This window comes from Scyliorhinus canicula, chromosome 20 (genome assembly GCF_902713615.1).
Source record: "Scyliorhinus canicula chromosome 20, sScyCan1.1, whole genome shotgun sequence".
Lineage (NCBI taxonomy): Eukaryota > Metazoa > Chordata > Chondrichthyes > Carcharhiniformes > Scyliorhinidae > Scyliorhinus > Scyliorhinus canicula.
The window spans coordinates 45,544,235-45,561,574 of record NC_052165.1 but is presented as its reverse complement, the minus strand read 5'-3'; positions in this window follow the sequence as shown (position 1 = coordinate 45,561,574).

Genomic DNA, 17,340 nt, shown 5'->3' with positions numbered 1-17,340 from the left:
CTGTGGGTTTGAGGATTCAAACCTATCAGTTTTTTTTTCAAATATTTTTATTCTCCTCTTTTTTTACATTTTCTCCCAAATTTACACCCAATAAACAATAATCAGTAACGAATGTAATGTCAATCCCCATATCAATAACAACAATCCCATCCTCCCACCAAACCCCAAACATTAGCCCACATGTTAACATAAACAAATGACAAAAATAAATCAGGAATCACCCATAGTCACCATTAACAGCCCCTCTCCCCCAACCCTCCCAGCCCCCTCCCCCTCCCCATGTTCGATGTAATTCAATTCTCGAAAGTGCATGATGAATAACGCCCATGAATTGCAGAACCCCTCCACCCTTTCTCTCAGTTCAAATTTGATCTTTTCAAGCGTCAAGAATTCCAGCAGCGCCACGCCATGGCACAGGGTGGAGAAGTTGATCTCCACCCGAACAGGATCCGTCTTCGGGCAATCAAATGAGGCGAAGGCTACAACATCTGCCTCCGTGCTCGTTTCCAACCCCAGCTGGTCCAACATCCCGCATATGGCCTCCCGAGGGCCTGGGTACAGTTCTACGTGCACCACTTTAGAGATTACCCTAAAAACCTCCTTCCAGTAATCCTCCAGCTTTGTACAGGACCAAAACATATGAACGTGGTTTGCGGGGCCCCTCCCGCAACGTTCACACACATCTTCTACCCCCTCAAAGAGCCGGCTCATCCTTGCCCTTGTAAGGTGTGCTGTATACACCTCTTTAAGCTGCATCAGCCCCAACTTCGCACACGAGGTGGAAGCATTCACCCTCCGGAGCACCTCACACCAGAACCCCTCCTCCAGGCCCTCTCCCAACTTCCTTCCACTTTTCCTTGATCCCTTCCAGCGGTGCCTTCCCCGCCTCCAAAATAGCCCCATAAACCGCCGATACTACCCCCTTCTCCAGTCCCCCTGTCGTCAGCACCTCCTCCAGCAATGTGGAAGCCGGCTCTACTGGGAAGCTTCCTTTCTGGGAAAGTCTCGAACCTGCATCTATCTAAATACTTCCCTCTGCTCCAGCCCATACTTCGCTCCCTGCTCCTTCAATCCTGCAAAACGAACCCCAAGAAATAAATCTTTTAGTGTACTAATTCCTTTCTCCTCCCATCTCCGAAAATTTCCATCTCACTTCCCTGACTCAAATCTATGGTTCCCCCGAATCGGTATTTCCCTTGACCCTGTCCCCAACCAGAAATGCTGGCCGAACTGCCCCCAAATTCTCAATGAGGCTATTACTACCGGACTCAGAATATCTCCCCGGGGCTCTCAGGAGCGGCGCTGTCGCCAGCGCTTTCAATCCCGATCTCCTACCCAAACTCTCCTCCATTCTGACACATTGGGAGTCAACTCCTCTGACCCAGCTCCGTACCTTCTCCACATTCGCCGCCGAGTAATAATACATCAGCTGTGGAAGACCCAAACCCCCTGCCTGCCTTCCTCTTTGTAGTAGCACCTATCTCTTCTAATTCAGGCCATCTTCTCTCCCCATATGAATGAGGTAATCATCCCTTCAATCTCTCTAAAGAAAATGCCTTTGGCAGGAAAATCGGCTAGCATTGTAAAATAAACAGGAATTGCGGCAAGGATTTTAAATGCCTGTACCCGACTCGCCAGTGACAGAGCGAGACCATCCCACCTCGCCAGATCAGCTTTCACCCTCCCTACCAAACTAGAAATGTTGTACCTCCGGAGTCCTCCAATCCCGGGCAACCTGAACCCCCAGGTACTTAAAGTGAGTCCCTGCCCTATGGAATGGCAGCCCCCCACCCCCGGCTGAGACACCACAAAATAACCAATCAGTTTTTGATTTCAAAAGCTGTTTGAAGTTTTTTCATACCATAAGGTTTTACAGTTGCCTGTAGCTGTGCATTCCTAACTCAGAGTTCATAGAATCACTTTCACACTGCAACAAAACACAGGTAACCAAATAAATACCAAAACCCATCAACCAGTACCAGTATTTTCATTTTGTACAAGATTTACACAGAAGGTGCTCAAAAATATAGAATAATAGAATTACAGGTCAGGTGGCCATTCAGGCCTTGATCTCCCTGTTAGCTCTCTGCAAGAACACCACACCAAGTCCCAGACCCCCATCTTTTCCCCACAACCCTAATATTTCTAATATTTGGTGGGATAATTGTACTTCACTGCACTCTCAGCCAGCACATTACTGATCCTAAACACTCGCTGCAAAAAATTTTTTTTTTCTCATATCATCTTTGTATCTTTTTCCAATCACCTAAAATCAGTGTTCCTGGTTCTTCCACCATTGGGAACAGATTCTCCCTATTTACTCTGTCCAGACCAGTGATTTTGAATACAATTAAATCTCCTCGCAACTTTTTCTTGGAGAACAATCTCAGCATGAAAATGAAATGAAATGAAATGAAAATCGCTTATTGTCACGAGTAGGCTTCAATGAAGTTACTGTGAAAAGCCCCTAGTCGCCACATTCCGGCGCCTGTCCGGGAATGATGCTCATTGTCCCTCTCATCTCATCAAAAATCTCAATCAGTCTAGTTAAACATGATTTGCCCAACAAATCCATGCTGACTATCCTTCCCGAATGCAGAGCATAACTGTTAATTTTGCTCTTAATTATTATTTCTAAATGCTTTCCCATCATGGTTAAACTGGCTGACCTGAAGTTGCTGGGTTGATCCTTACACACTTGCTTGAGCAAGGGTGCAATATTTGAAAAATCTCCGGTCATTTGGCACCACTCCTGAATCAAAGAGGAATTGGAAGCTTATCGCCGTTTCCATCCATTCTTTTCTTAGTATCCTCAGATGCATATTATTCAGGCCTGGTGATTTATCAGCTTTAAGTACAGCCTGCCTTTGTAATACCTCCTCTCTATTACTTTTTACCCAATCCAACCTCTCAACTAACTCCTCTTTTAGGCGGCAGAGTGGCACAGTAGTTAACACTGCTGCCTCACAGCTCCAGGGTCACGGGTTCAATTCTGGCCTTGAGTGACTGTCGGTGTGGAGTTTGCACTTTCTCCCTGTGACCACATGGGTTTCCTCCGGGTGCTCCGGTTTCCTCCCACAGTCCAAAGATGTGCAGGTTCGGTGGATTGGCCATGTTAAATTGCCCCTTCGTGTCCAAAAGGTTAGGTGGGGTTATTGGTTACAAGGATAGGGTGGAGGCGTAGGGTGTGCTTTTCAAGGGTCAGTGCAGACTCGAAGGGCCGAATGGCCTCCTTCTGCACTGTAGACTCTATGAATATGACTTCACTGCTTCCAAGTTAAAGGTCACCACACTAGCATACTAAGGACAGGTTGTCGTTAATATCTACAGTAATTGTTAAGGATGTTTTAAGCTAACTTTTTAAAGAGTTCGCATCAATTGTAAAAGGATCAATTATAATTTTCCTGGATACTAAATACTGGTCCACATGACCACGGACTTGGCAGTAGTATTAATAGGAAGGAAGTTATGAACAGAAGCCCTGTAGTTCGCAGACACAAAAGGAAAGGCTGCAAACAGGGGAAGAACACAGAGGGCACGTTTACAAAGAACTAAGTGCATAACTGTAAAAATGGGTAAATATCTGAAAACAGGGTTGAAGCAGACATCGTAAATTGGACAATTCTACGATTATTTAAAATAAAAATTTTTTTTAGACTACCCAATTCTTTTTTTCCAATTAAGGGGCAATTTTGCTTGGCCAATCCACCTATTCTGCACATCTTTGGGTTGTGGGGCCGAAACCCACGCAAACACAGGGAGAAGCAAACTCCACACGGACGTGACCCAGAGACGGGATCGAACCTGGGACCTCAGCGCCGTGAGGCTGCAGGGTTAACCCACTGCACCACCATGCTGCCCAACAATTCTACGATTATGCTTCAATTTTGCAGGGCAGACTGTTTAATGAAATTTATTCAAGGAGCCAGATAAAAGGTGTTTCTGGGGAATCTAAGCCTCAAGACTGTCATTCAGATGATGAACTTCGCTCTGGAGTGGAAGTGAATGGAGTGAACCTACAGCAGCCAAAGACCAAATCCAATGATCAATAAGAGATCTTGCATTCTGGAGACGAGGTGGAAAGACTAAGACATGCACACGTACACACCCTTGATCGTCTGCACCCTCCCCACCAGGGAGAGTGAGAGTGTATCCCATCTCTGCAGGTCCTTCTTTACTTCTTCCACTAGAGTTGTCAGGTTCCATTTGTGGATCCATGTCCAGTCGTGGGAAAGTTGGATCCACAAGCAGCAGAGTTTGTTTTGGGCTTGTTCAAACACTAGTCCCTCCAGCTCTGCCCTTCTCCATTGCGGGTTCACTGGGAAGATTTCACTTTTTCTCAGGTTGAGTTTGTAGCCCGAAGAGGCTCCAAGCTCTTTTTAGGAGCTTTATGGATCCTCTCCATGCTGCTTTGGGGGTCCGAGACGTAGAGGAGCAGGTCATCCGTATAGAATCAGACTCTGTGCTCTCTGGATCTCCTTCCAATTTTTTGCTGCTCTGAGGATGATTGCCAGTGGTTAGATTGCCAGTGCAAGTAGGAGCAGGGACAGCGGCATCCCTGCCTTGTGCCCCTGTGCAGCTGGAAATATTTCGAGCTGATGGTGTTGGTCCACACGCTCGCTGTAGGGGTGCTGTACAGATGTTTCACCCAGGCCATGAGCCCAAAATGCTCCAGTGCCTCAGAGTTACTTCCACTGACTCTGTCAAAGGCCTTTTATGCTTCCAGGTATTCTCTCCCCTGGATGGGGTCATTATCACGTTCAGCAAGCACCTGATGTTCGATGTTAGCTGCCTACGCTTAACAATGTCCATCTCTTCTTCTGCAATCACCTCTGGCACATAGTTCTCCAGCTGCTTAGCCAGGATCTTCTATCCATGCAAACCGATTGCCCCAACTACATGACCTTGTTTATTAACCATTTGGCATGTTATCGAATGGCTTTCAAAATCCAGGGGTACTGCATCTACTGGTTCCCTTTAATCGACCTTACCAGTTACATCCTCAAAAATCTGTCATAAAGGATTTCCCTTTACTAAAACCATGTTGACTTACTCTAATAATTTTCTAAATGTGTGTTAAGATTTCCTTAATAATAGATTCCAGCATTTTCCCAATATTCCCAACAACTGATGTGAGATTATCTGGCCTATAGTTCACTTTTCACTCTTCCCTCCTTTCTTGAAAAGCTGAGTATCCAGCAGGACCAGATTCTGAAGAACCAATGTTTACTTCGTGGCCATTCCCCTTCAAAACAAGTATACCGTTTTGGATGCTGTTGCGGGGGGATGACCTACCGGGGGGGAAGGCCCTAGTGGCCAGGACTCTGGCACTGAGTCTGGCTCTGGGGCTCAGAAGGGAAGGGGGAGCATAGAAAAGCAATAGTAATAGGAGATTCAATGGTTAGGGGAATAGATAGGAGATTCTGTAGTCGCGGGCGAGACTCCCGGAAAGTATGTTGCCTCCCGGGTGCCAGGGCCAGGGATGTCTCGGATCGTGTCTTCGGGATCCTGAAGGGGGAGGGCGAGAAGCCAGAAGTCGTGGTGCACATTGGTACCAACGATGTAGGTAGGAAAAGGGGTGTGGAGGTAATAAATAAGTTTAGGGAGTTAGGCTGGAAGTTAAAGGCCAGGACAGAGTTGTCATCTCTGGTTTGTTGCCAGTGCCACGTGATAGCGAGGCTAGGAATAGGGAGAGAGTGCAGTTGAACACGTGGCTGCAGGAATGGTGTAGGAGGGAGGGCTTCAGGTATTTGGATAATTGGAGCGCATTCTGGGGAACGTGGGACCTGTACAAGAAGGACGGGTTGCATCTGAACCAGAGGGGCACCAATATCCTGGGAGGGAGGTTTTCTAGTACACTTCGGGAGGGTTTAAACTAATTTGGCAGGGGAATGGGAACCGAATTTGTAGTCCAGCAACTAAGGAAGCCGATATTCAGGGCGCCAAAGCACGTAGTGATGCAGTGGGGAAGGTAACACTGACAAAGGAGAGAGGCAAGGAGATGGGTTGAAGTGTGTATACTTCAACGCAAGAAGCATCAGGAATAAGGTGGGTGAACTTAAGGCATGGATCGGTACTTGGGACTACGATGTGGTGGCCATCACGGAAACTTGGATAGAAGAGGGGCAGAAATGGCTGTTGGAGGTCCCTGGTTATAGATGTTTCAACAAGATTAGGGAGGATGGTAAAAGAGGTTGGGGGGGGGGGCATTGTTAATTAGAGATAGTATAACAGCTGCAGAAAGGCAGTTCGAGGGGGATCTGCCTACTGAAGTAATACGGGTTGAAGTCAGAAATAGGAAAGGAGCAGTCACCTTGTTGGGAGTTTTCTATAGGCCTCCAATAGCAGCAGAATTGTGGAGGAACCGATTGGGAAACAGATTTTGGAAAGGTGCAGAAGTCACAGGATAGTAGTCATGGGTGACTTCAATTTCCCAAACATTGAGTGGAAATTCTTTAGATCAAATAGTTTGGATGGGGTAGTGTTTCTGCAGTGTGTCCAGGAAGCTTTTCTCACACAGTATGTAGATTGTCCGACCAGAGGGGAGGCCATATTGGATTTGGTACTTGGTAATGAACCAGGGCAGGTGATAGATTTGTTAGTGGGGGAGCATTTTGGAGGTAGTGATCACAATTCTGTGACTTTCACTTTAGTAATGGAGAGGGATAGGTGTGTGCAACAGGGCAAGGTTTACAATTGGGTGAAGGGTAAATACAATGCTGTCAGACAAGAATTGAAGTGCATAAGTTGGGAACATAGGCTGTCAGGGAAGGACACAAGTGAAATGTGGAACTTGTTCAAGGAACAGGTACTGCGTGTTTTTGATATGTATGTCCCCGTCAGGCAGGGAAGAGATGGTCGAGTGAGGGAACCATGGCTGACAAGAGAGGTTGAATGTCTTGTTAAGAGGAAGGAGGAGACTTATGTAACGCTGAGGAAACAAGGTTCAGAGAGGGAGGGATACAAGATAGCCAGGAGGGAACTGAAGAAACGGATTAGGGGAGATAAGAGAGGGCATGAAAAATCTTTGGCGGGTAGGATCAAGGAAAACCCCCAAGGCCTTTTACACATATGTGAGAAATATGAGAATGACTAGAGCGAGGGTAGGTCTGATCAAGGACAGTAGCAGGAGATTGTGTATTGAGTCTGAAGAGATAGGAGAGGTTTTGAACAAGTATTTGTCTTCAGTATTTACAAATGAGAGGGGCCATATTTTTGGAGAGGACAGTGTGAAACAGGCTGGTAAGCTCGGGGAGATAGAACATAGAACGATACAGCGCAGTACAGGCCCTTCGGCCCTCGATGTTGCACCGACATGGAAAAAAAAAACTAAAGGCCATCTAACCTACACTATGCCCTTATCATCCATATGCTTATCCAATAAACTTTTAAATGCCCTCAATGTTGGCGAGTTCACTACTGTTGCAGGTAGGGCATTCCACGGCCTCACCACTCTTTGCGTAAAAAACCCACCTCTGACCTCTGTCCTATATCTATTACCCCTCAATTTAAGGCTATGTCCTCTCGTGCTAGCCACCCCCATCCGCGGGAGAAGGCTCTCGCTGTCCACCCTATCTAACCCTCTGATCATTTTGTATGCCTCTATTAAGTCACCTCTTCACCTTCTTCTCTCTAACGAAAACAACCTCAAGTCCATCAGCCTTTCCTAATAAGATTTTCCCTCCATACCAGGCAACATCCTGGTAAATCTCCTCTGCACCCGTTCCAAAGCTTCCACGTCCTTCCTATAATGAGGCGACCAGAACTGTATGCAATACTCCAAATGCGGCCGTACTAGAGTTTTGTACAACTGCAACATGACCTCATGGCTCCGGAACTCAATCCCTCTACCAATAAAGGCCAACACACCATAGGCCTTCTTCACAACCCTATCAACCTGGGTGGCAACTTTCAGGGATCTATGTACATGGACACCGAGATCCCTCTGCTCATCCACACTACCAAGAGTTTTACCATTAGCCGAATATTCCGCATTCCTGTTATTCTTTCCAAAGTGAATCACCTCACACTTCTCCACATTAAACTCCATTTGCAACCTCTCAGCCCAGCTCTGCAGCTTATCTATGTCCCTCTGTAACCTGCAACATCCTTCCGCACTGTCTACAACTCCACCGACTTTAGTGTCGTCTGCAAATTTACTCACCCATCCTTCTGCGCCCTCCTCTGTCATTTATAAAAATGACAAACAGCAACGGCCCCAGAACAGATCCTTGTGGTACGCCACTCGTAACTGAACTCCATTCTGAACATTTGCCATCAACTACCACTCTCTGTCTTCTTTCAACTAGCCAATTTCTGATCCACATCTCTAAATCACCCTCAATCCCCAGCCTCCGTATTTTCTGCAATAGCCGACCGTGGGGAACCTTATCAAACGCTTTACTGAAATCCATATACACATCAACTGCTCTACCCTCGTCTACCTGTTCAGTCACCTTCTCAAAGAACTCGATAAGGTTTGTGAGGCATGACCTACCCTTCACAAAACCATGCTGACTATCCCTAATCATATTATTCCTATCTAGATACTTGTTAGGAAGGAAGATGTGTTGGGCGTTTTGAAAAACTTGAGGATAGACAAGTCCCCCGGGCCTGGCGGGATATATCCAAGGATTCTATGGGAAGCAGGAAATGAAATTGCAGAGCCGTTGGCAATGATCTTTTCGTCCTCACTGTCAACAGGGGTGGTACCAGAGGATTGGAGAGTGGCGAATGTCGTGCCCCTGTTCAAAAAAGGGAATAGGGATAACCCTGGGAATTACAGGCCAGTTAGTCTTACTTCGGTGGTAGGCAAAGTAATGGAAAGGGTACTGAGGGATAGGATTTCTGAGCATCTGGAAAGACACTGCTTGATTTGGGATAGTCAGCACGGATTTGTGAGGGGTAGGTCTTGCCTTACAAGTCTTATTGATTTCTTTGAGGAGGTGACTAAGCATGTGGATGAAGGTAAAGCAGTGGATGTCGTGTACATGGATTTTAGCAAGGCATTTGATAAGGTTCCCTATGGTAGGCTTATGCAGAAAGCAAGGAGGCATGGGATAGTGGGAAATTTGGCCAGTTAGATAACGAACTGGCTAACCGATAGAAGTCAGAGAGTGGTGGTGGATGGCAAATATTCAGCCTGGAGCCCAGTTACCAGTGGCATACCGCAGGGATCAGTTCTGGGTCCTCTGCTGTTTGTGATTTTCATTAACGACTTGGATGAGGGAGTTGAAGGGTGGGTCAGTACATTTGCAGATGATACGAAGATTGGTGGAGTTGTGGATAGTGAGGAGGGCTGTTGTCAGCTTCAAAGAGACATAGATAGGATGCAGAGCTGGGCTGAGAAGTGGCAGATGGAGTTTAACCCTGACAAGTGTGAGGTTGTCCATTTTGGAAGGACAAATATGAATGCGGAATACAGGGTTAACGGTAGGGTTCTTGGCAATTTAGAGAAGCAGAGAGATCTTGGGGTCTATGTTCATAGATCTTTGTAAGTTGCCACTCAAGTGGATAGAGCTGTGAAGAAGGCCTATGGTGTGCTAGCGTTCATTAGCAGAGGGATTGAATTTAAGAGCCGTGGGGTGATGATGCAGCTGTACAAAACCTTGGTCAGGCCACATTTGGAGTACTGTGTGCAGTTCTGGTCACCTCATTTTAGGAAGGATGTGGAGGCTTTGGAAAAGGTGCAAAGGAGATTTACCAGGATGTTGCCTGGAATGGAGTGCAGGTCTTATGAGGAAAGGTTGAGGGTGCTAGGCCTTTTCTCATTAGAACGGAGAAGGATGAGGGGTGACTTGATAGAGGTTTATAAGATTATCAGGGGAATAGATAGAGTAGACAGTCAGAGACCTTTTCCCCGGGTGGAACAAATCATTACAAGGGGGCATAAATTTAAGATAAATGGTGGAAGATATAGGAGGGATGTCAGAGGTAGGTTCTTTACCCAGTGAGTAGTGGGGGCATGGAATGCACTGCCTGTGGAAGTAGTTGATTCGGAAACATTAGGGACCTTCAAGCGGCTATTGGATAGGTACATGGATTAGGGTAGAATAATGGAGTGTAGATTAATTTCTTCTTCAGGGCAGCACGGTAGCATTGTGGATAGCACAACTGCTTCACAGCTCCAGGGCCCCAGGTTCGATTTCGACTTGGGTCACTGTCTGTGTGGAGTCTGCACATCCTCCCAGTGTGTGCGTGGGTTTCCTCCGGGTACTCCGGTTTCCTCCCACATCCCAAAGATGTGCAGGTTGGGTGGATTGGCCATGATAAATTGCCCTTAGTGTCCAAAATTCTATGATTAACCTAGGACAAAAGTTCAGCACAACATCATGGGCCGAAGGGCCTGTTCTGTGCTGTATTTCTCTATTTCTTTTCTTTCTCTATTTCTTTAGCTGCTTCTTTTTCTAAGTTCTTCAAACCTATTTTTATTTTCCCAGCTGGTTTACTCTCATTCTATTTTCCCTGCTTTTTCTCAATTTCTGGCGGCCCATTGCTGGTTTCTAAAACACTCCGACTCCTCAGACTTGCTACTTTTTTTTGAAAGATTGTAAGGCTCTTCTTTAAATCTAACGTTATCCTTAACTTCCCGACTAAGCTTTCGGACGCAGAGTTTTTATTTTTCTCTTCTTTTTAAAAATAAATTTAGAGTACCAAATTCATTTTTCACAATTGAGGCGCAATTTAGTGTGGCCAATCCACCTACCCTACACCTCTTTGGGTCGTGAGGACGAAACTCATGCAAACACGGGGAAGAATGTGCAAACTCCACACGGACAGTGACCCAGAGCCGGGATCGGGCTAACCACTGCACCACCGTGCTGCCGAGATTTTGTTTTTCAGTGGAATTTATTTTTGTTGAATACGTTCAATTGTTTCTTTAAATGTCTCCCACTATTCATTTCCCACCATACCTTTTAATCTATTTCTCCAATGAACCTTAATTGCCATCCTATATTACTTATGTTTAAGGTTTGTGTTTGTGATTAGACCATGTCACTTTCAAACTGAATATGCAATTCAATGATACCTGATCACTATTTCCCTGTGGATCTTTTCCTATGGCATGACTAACTAACCCAGCTCCATTACACAATACCAAATCGAGGAGAAGATACGTTCCATGAAATATTACTCCAAGTGTCATGAAAAGATTGTACAAACTCATCTCCCACAGCACTCCAGCCAATTTGATTGTCCCAGTTTAAGTCTCCCACAATTATTACATTGCTGTCCTACGCTGCAGACAGGAAGGAATAAATTAGGCATGTAAGAAAGATAACGCAATAATCATGAGTTACTTCAATCTACATGTAGTTTGGTAGAATCCAATTGGTAAAGGTAGCCTGGAAAAGGAGTTCTTAAGTGTGTTTTTGGGACAATTTCTTGGCAGTACATTCTAGAGCCAACCAGGGAGCAGACTATCCTGGACCTGATTATGTGTAATGAGGCAGAATTGATCAATCACCCCATGGTAAATGAGCCTCCAAGTGATAGTGATTACAACATAATACTTCTGACTTTTAGCATTAGATTGTAAGGGTTATGGGGAGAGGCAGGAATGTGGAGTTGATTGTTACCTGTCAGAGCAGTCACAATCTCATTGAATGGCAGAGCAGACCTGATGGAACAAATGGACTACTGCTCCTACGTCTTATGGTCTTATTCATATTTTAAACCTAAATAAAGGTAACAAGAAGGACATGAAGGCAGAGTTGGCAATGGTGAATTGGGAAACGAGGTAAAAAGGTTGCAGTCAAGGCAGCACGGTGGTGCAGTGGTTAGCATTGCCGCCTCACGATGTTGAGGTCCCAGGTTCGATCCCGGCTCTGGGTCACTGTCCGTGTGGAGTTTGCACATTCTCCCTGTGTTTGCGTGGGTTTCGCCCCCACAACCCAAAGATGTGCAGAGTAGATGGATTGGCCAGCTAAATTGGCCAGCTAAATTGGCCCTTAATTGGAAAAAACGAATTGGGTACTCTAAATTTATTTTAAAAAAAAGTTGTAGTCTATTAAGGAGACAGTTAACAACTCTCAGCAAAGATTTATCCCCTTGAGAAAGCATCTTTGAGAAATATGCACCATCTATGGTTAGTAGTAAATTGAAAGATACACTGTAAAAATCTGCAAAGATGAGAGGGAGGTCAGAGGATTGGACAGACTTATGAACGCAAAGAATGACAAAACAAATGACGTACAAAGCAGAGTAGAGTATGAGAGCAGGCTAGTTAATAGTATAAAACAGATAGTAAGAGTTTCTACAAGTATTTGCATCAGAAAAGAGTGACTAAAGGTTCTGTTGGTCCTCTAGAGAGCAAGCCTGGAGAAATTATAATGCAAAACAAAAACGGCAGAAGCGTTGCACAGGTAATTTTTGTGTCTTTATGGTAGAAGACCTCCAGAAGATAATTGAAAATCAAGAGGCGATAGGGAGGCGCTTAAAACAGTCACCATCACCTATTTATGCCTGAAGACTGACAACTTCCAGGACCAAGAGTACTTGGATTTCGAAAAGGCGCTATATCAAAGCACAAAAACACAGAGTAGAACAGTGTTTTTCAAACTTTTCTTCCGGGGACCCATTTTTACCAACCGGCCAAACTTTGGGACCCAACCTGGCCGACCTTCACGGCCCATGCAGGCCGACCTTTGCGACCCACGCTGGCGAACCTTGGCAAGGCACCATTTTCTCATACCTTGTTTGCTGCTGTCAAAATCTGGGAAATGGTTTTGGGTCCCTTTGGCCCTCATACATGCTCCTCCAATGGAACCTGTTGGATGAAGGTGAAGCCTTCCGCTGTCAGAATGTATGGAGTCTCCATCTGTCCAAAGTTAAGCTCCACAGCACAATTGTGGCACAGAACATGCGGCAATAAGGCTCTGTCAACGAGACCGTCTTTCCCAATCTTAAATGTGACACCCAGATCCTGACGATTCTTGGAGTAAGAGACTTCCACTTCTAAGGCATCAAAGTTCAGAAAGCAACCAATCACATCATTCTCCCCAAACTTTTTGCAGCCGGCTTTTAACAATGCCGGCTGCTGCGGCCTTCAAAAAGACTGGGAACATATAAAAAAATGCGGCTGCACTGTGTATGCGTACCCGCTCAACGGTGTGCATGCGTAAACGGCGGGGACGCATGCGCAGTGCAGCTGCACTTTTAAAATACGCTCCCAGCCTTTTGAAAGCCGCAGCAGCCAGCATTGTTAAAAACCGACTGCTGCGGCAGTTGCACGCGGATTTACTCAATCGGGAACGTAGCGACGGATGGCTCTGCGACCCGCCCATCCCCCGCCCCCGACTTTGACCATGCTTGGTGTAGAGGGTAATAAATCAGCACGGACAAATAATTGGTTAGCTAACAGGAAGCAGATAGTCAGGATAAATTTATCTTTTTCAGATTGGCAAGCTGCACTTCCAACAGGGATCAGTGCTGGGGCCTCAACTATTTCCAATCTATGTCTGTGACTTTGTTGAAGGGACTGAATATATATGTGATAGCTAAATTTGCCAATGACCCAAAGATAGCTAGATCAATAAGTTATTATTACCGAGTATTCAAAGGGACATAGACAGGTTAAATGAGTGGACAAAAATTTGGCAGATGAAGTTTAATGTGGGACAATGTGAACTTGACCACTTCAGCATGAAGAATAGAAAAGCAGTAAACTATTTAAATGGTGAGAGATTGCCAAAGGATCTGGGTGTCCTGGTACATGAATCACAAAGTCAGGTACAGCAAGTGATTAGGAAGGCAAATGGAATGTTGTTTATTGCTAGTGGAATGGAATGTACAAGTACAGAAGCTTTACTGCAGCTATACAAGCCTTGATGCAACCATATCTAGAGTGCTGCGTAGTTTTGGTCCCTCTATTTGAAAGAGCTTTAATTGCATTACAAGTTTTTACGAATGAGAAGTGAACTGACTGAAACATACAAGAGCCTGAATGGACTGGAAAGGGTGGATACCAGGAAGACATTTCCTCTTGTGGGGGCAATTAGAGCTTGGGGATACAATTGAAGAATAAGGAGTCTAGAGATAAGGAGAAATTATTTTGCCGTGGTCAGTCTGCTCACCCACCCTGTGGTCCTTCGCCTTATCCACACATGAAGTAAATACCTCATTCCTGTCCCATAAAGCCAGGGACTGAAGCACCGCCAATATTTTGTTTAAAATATAAATTTAGAGTACCCAATTATTTTTTCCAATTAAGGGGCAATTGAGCATGGCCAACCCACCTACCCTGCAGATCTTTGGGTTGTGGGGGGTGAGACCCACGCAGACACAAGTAGAATGTGCAAACTCCACACAGACAGTGACCCGGGGCCAGGATCGAACACAGGTCCTTAGCGCCATGAGGCAGCAGCGCTAACCACTGTACCACCATGCCGCCCAGGCTAGAGCTCCTCTAATATGACATGCTGATTGCCCATACCTACCTAACTCGCAGTCACACTGCCCTGTCCCTAACCATTGACCAACTCTATAGTTCTGCACTGCCTGAGCGATATGAATGCCTCCAAGAATAAAGTGTTGACGTAATTTTGCTCCTAACTGATGTGTCGTAGTGTCTGCAGCTCGATCTCAGCTGAATAACCGAGCCGAAATTCCTCAAGTCACGATACCCATTACAAACATGTTTGCCTCAGATCACACAATGTCCACAAGCTCCCACATTCTGAAGCCGCCACACATCACCTGTGCTACCATCTTTATAGCATTTAATGAAATAAAATGTACTTAAAATGTCACTAGTCATGCCTGTACTTATGGTCTTATATATTCCAATAAATGTTCTTATCACAATTGAAATCAACTACTTAAGATAAATAGAAAATATAAGAAATACTCACCAGCCAAACACCTACCTGCTTCCATCATATCACACATGGATTTCTGTTTTTGAACATGGTTCGGACTGGCTCCTGGGGCTATGTGCTCTACTCCTGCACCTATTTCTTGAGTTCTTGAGATTTGCTCAGTCATGAAAACCAACCATTCCTGTTTGGACACCCCTGGGATCGGACACATTAAGAGACCACATGGATTCCAGAACTGCTGTCATAGAAACATAGAAAATAGGAGCAGACCATTTGACTCTTTGAGACTGCTCCACCATTCATTATCATGTTTGATCATTCAACTCAGCAACTGTCCCTGTTTTGCCTTCCATATCCTTTGATCCCTTTACCCCCAAGAACCATACGTAACTCCTTATTGAAATATACAATGTTTTGGCCTCAACTGCTCTCTGTGGGAGCAAATTCCACAGATTCACCATTCTCTGGGTTAAGAAATTTCTCCTAATCTCAATCCTAAATGGTTTACCCCGCATCCTTAGATTGTGACCCCTTGTTCTGGACTACCTGCCATCAGGAACATACTTCTTGCATCTACCCTATCTAGTCTTGCTGGAGGTTTATAGGTTTCTATGAGAACCCTCTCATTCTTCTGAACTCCAATGAATATAATCCTAACCGACTCAAGTACTCTTCACCACCCCAGGTATCTGTCTGGTAAATCTTTGCTGCAACCCCTCCAGAGAAAGAACATCCTCCCTCAGATTAGTCTGCGACAAATGCCATTGCCTGATTTTCACAATTACACATTTGACCTTCCACACGTTACTCTGTCAGGGAGCATTCGTGAATACTTAAAAGCAGTTGCAGTAATTTCAAAGTCAAGGTTACACTGTATTTTATTATTCAGTTCATGAATCAATAAATGTGGCACTAAATTAAGTTTTTAATTTTTATTTGTATATGTCAAAATACAATTTTCAGAAAATAGTTGGAAGTTTTTGCAATCAGTTTCATGCAGATGCACTGTCTGCTCAATACTACCAATAAAACTGAAACAGCACACCGGCTACATCATGGAATCCAATATAAAGAATAAATAACCTAAATATAAAACACTAAAATATTAGAAATATCTATGGTAATTTTGCACATGCACTCAACACATTCCACAATCTGCTAGCCAGTCAGTCAGTCACACACCCAAAGCACTGTGGTGAACCAGCATTCAAACCCTCTGTCATCACTATTTCTGATGTCAAACCACAGTAAAATGTCACACACCACTGGTAATTTCAACTCAACAATCACTTAGTCCAAATACCATTTGAATCTGAAAATCTAGTTTTCTTGGTACCTTTATAAAATCAATCTCCTGAGATTGGTAGTAAGAGTATGAATCCACACCTGCATTAAACCAATTAACAGAAAATATCACGCCCCAGAGACAAGAGGTATTATGCCCCAATTACCAGAAGATTATGATAAGCAATGTAACACAAGAACCGTGCTTTTATGATGACGGGGTATAAATTCACATTTAATACAATATATTTAAGGATAATACAACAGCTACTGCAAGCTTAACAATGTACAATAACTCAGCATGTTTGAACTCTTCAGTGGTTTTACTTGACATATAATATGTGCCGTATGAAGTTGTATTGACGTTTAAATATATATGCAAAATAACCTAAGGGTGATGCACAATATTGGTCAAATGGTAAGAGTTGTCACTGAATTGTATTTTTGTAAAAGACCACCAAAATATCAGAAGTGGGCTTAGATTTCTGGGCTCCAACATGATGATACTCTTCAAAATTTCAGCGACTCTTCCCATTAGCTCCAAATCAATAGATACAAAACTAAATAAGGTATGTGAAGGCCATTAAGTTCGATTTCCCAAACAAATATTCTTTAGTGATATTACTTTGGCAGGAACTTAAATGGCCTGGACGTGACTCACAGAATGTAAAATAAGTGAGAAACCTCTCAGTAATCTTTGATGCACCTTTTGGAATCCCAATTGAAAAGTACCGCTTACCATTCAAGACACCATGCTTTTCCAAAGAATCATTTCATGTATATATGCACCTTTAAGCCATAAAACCTCATCATTAAAAAGACAAATCTTTGAATAATCTGCTTGTGTACCAATTACGCCTACATGGTGCATTGAAACTTAAAACAGGATGTGTATGTGTGTGTGTATATATATCTATATAAATATAAAATATATATACACAGGACCTGCTAAAATGAAAGTGCAGGTTACAGATTCTTTAAGAACTTAAGCTACAGACTTAAAAATTGTGACAGATGTAAGTCATGAAAACATTGTTAAAATAATTCCAATTCAACTGACTCGTTAAAGCATCTTATAAAGAAATGCATATTGCACAAACAGTGAAAGCAAATGTTTCACCAACTGTATCCATCAATATGGAGGGACAATTCACCATTCGCAGTTACCTCCTCTTCTGAGCTTAGCCGCGTTATTTCCAAAATGGGATAATTCTGTGAATACTTGCCCCAACTTGAA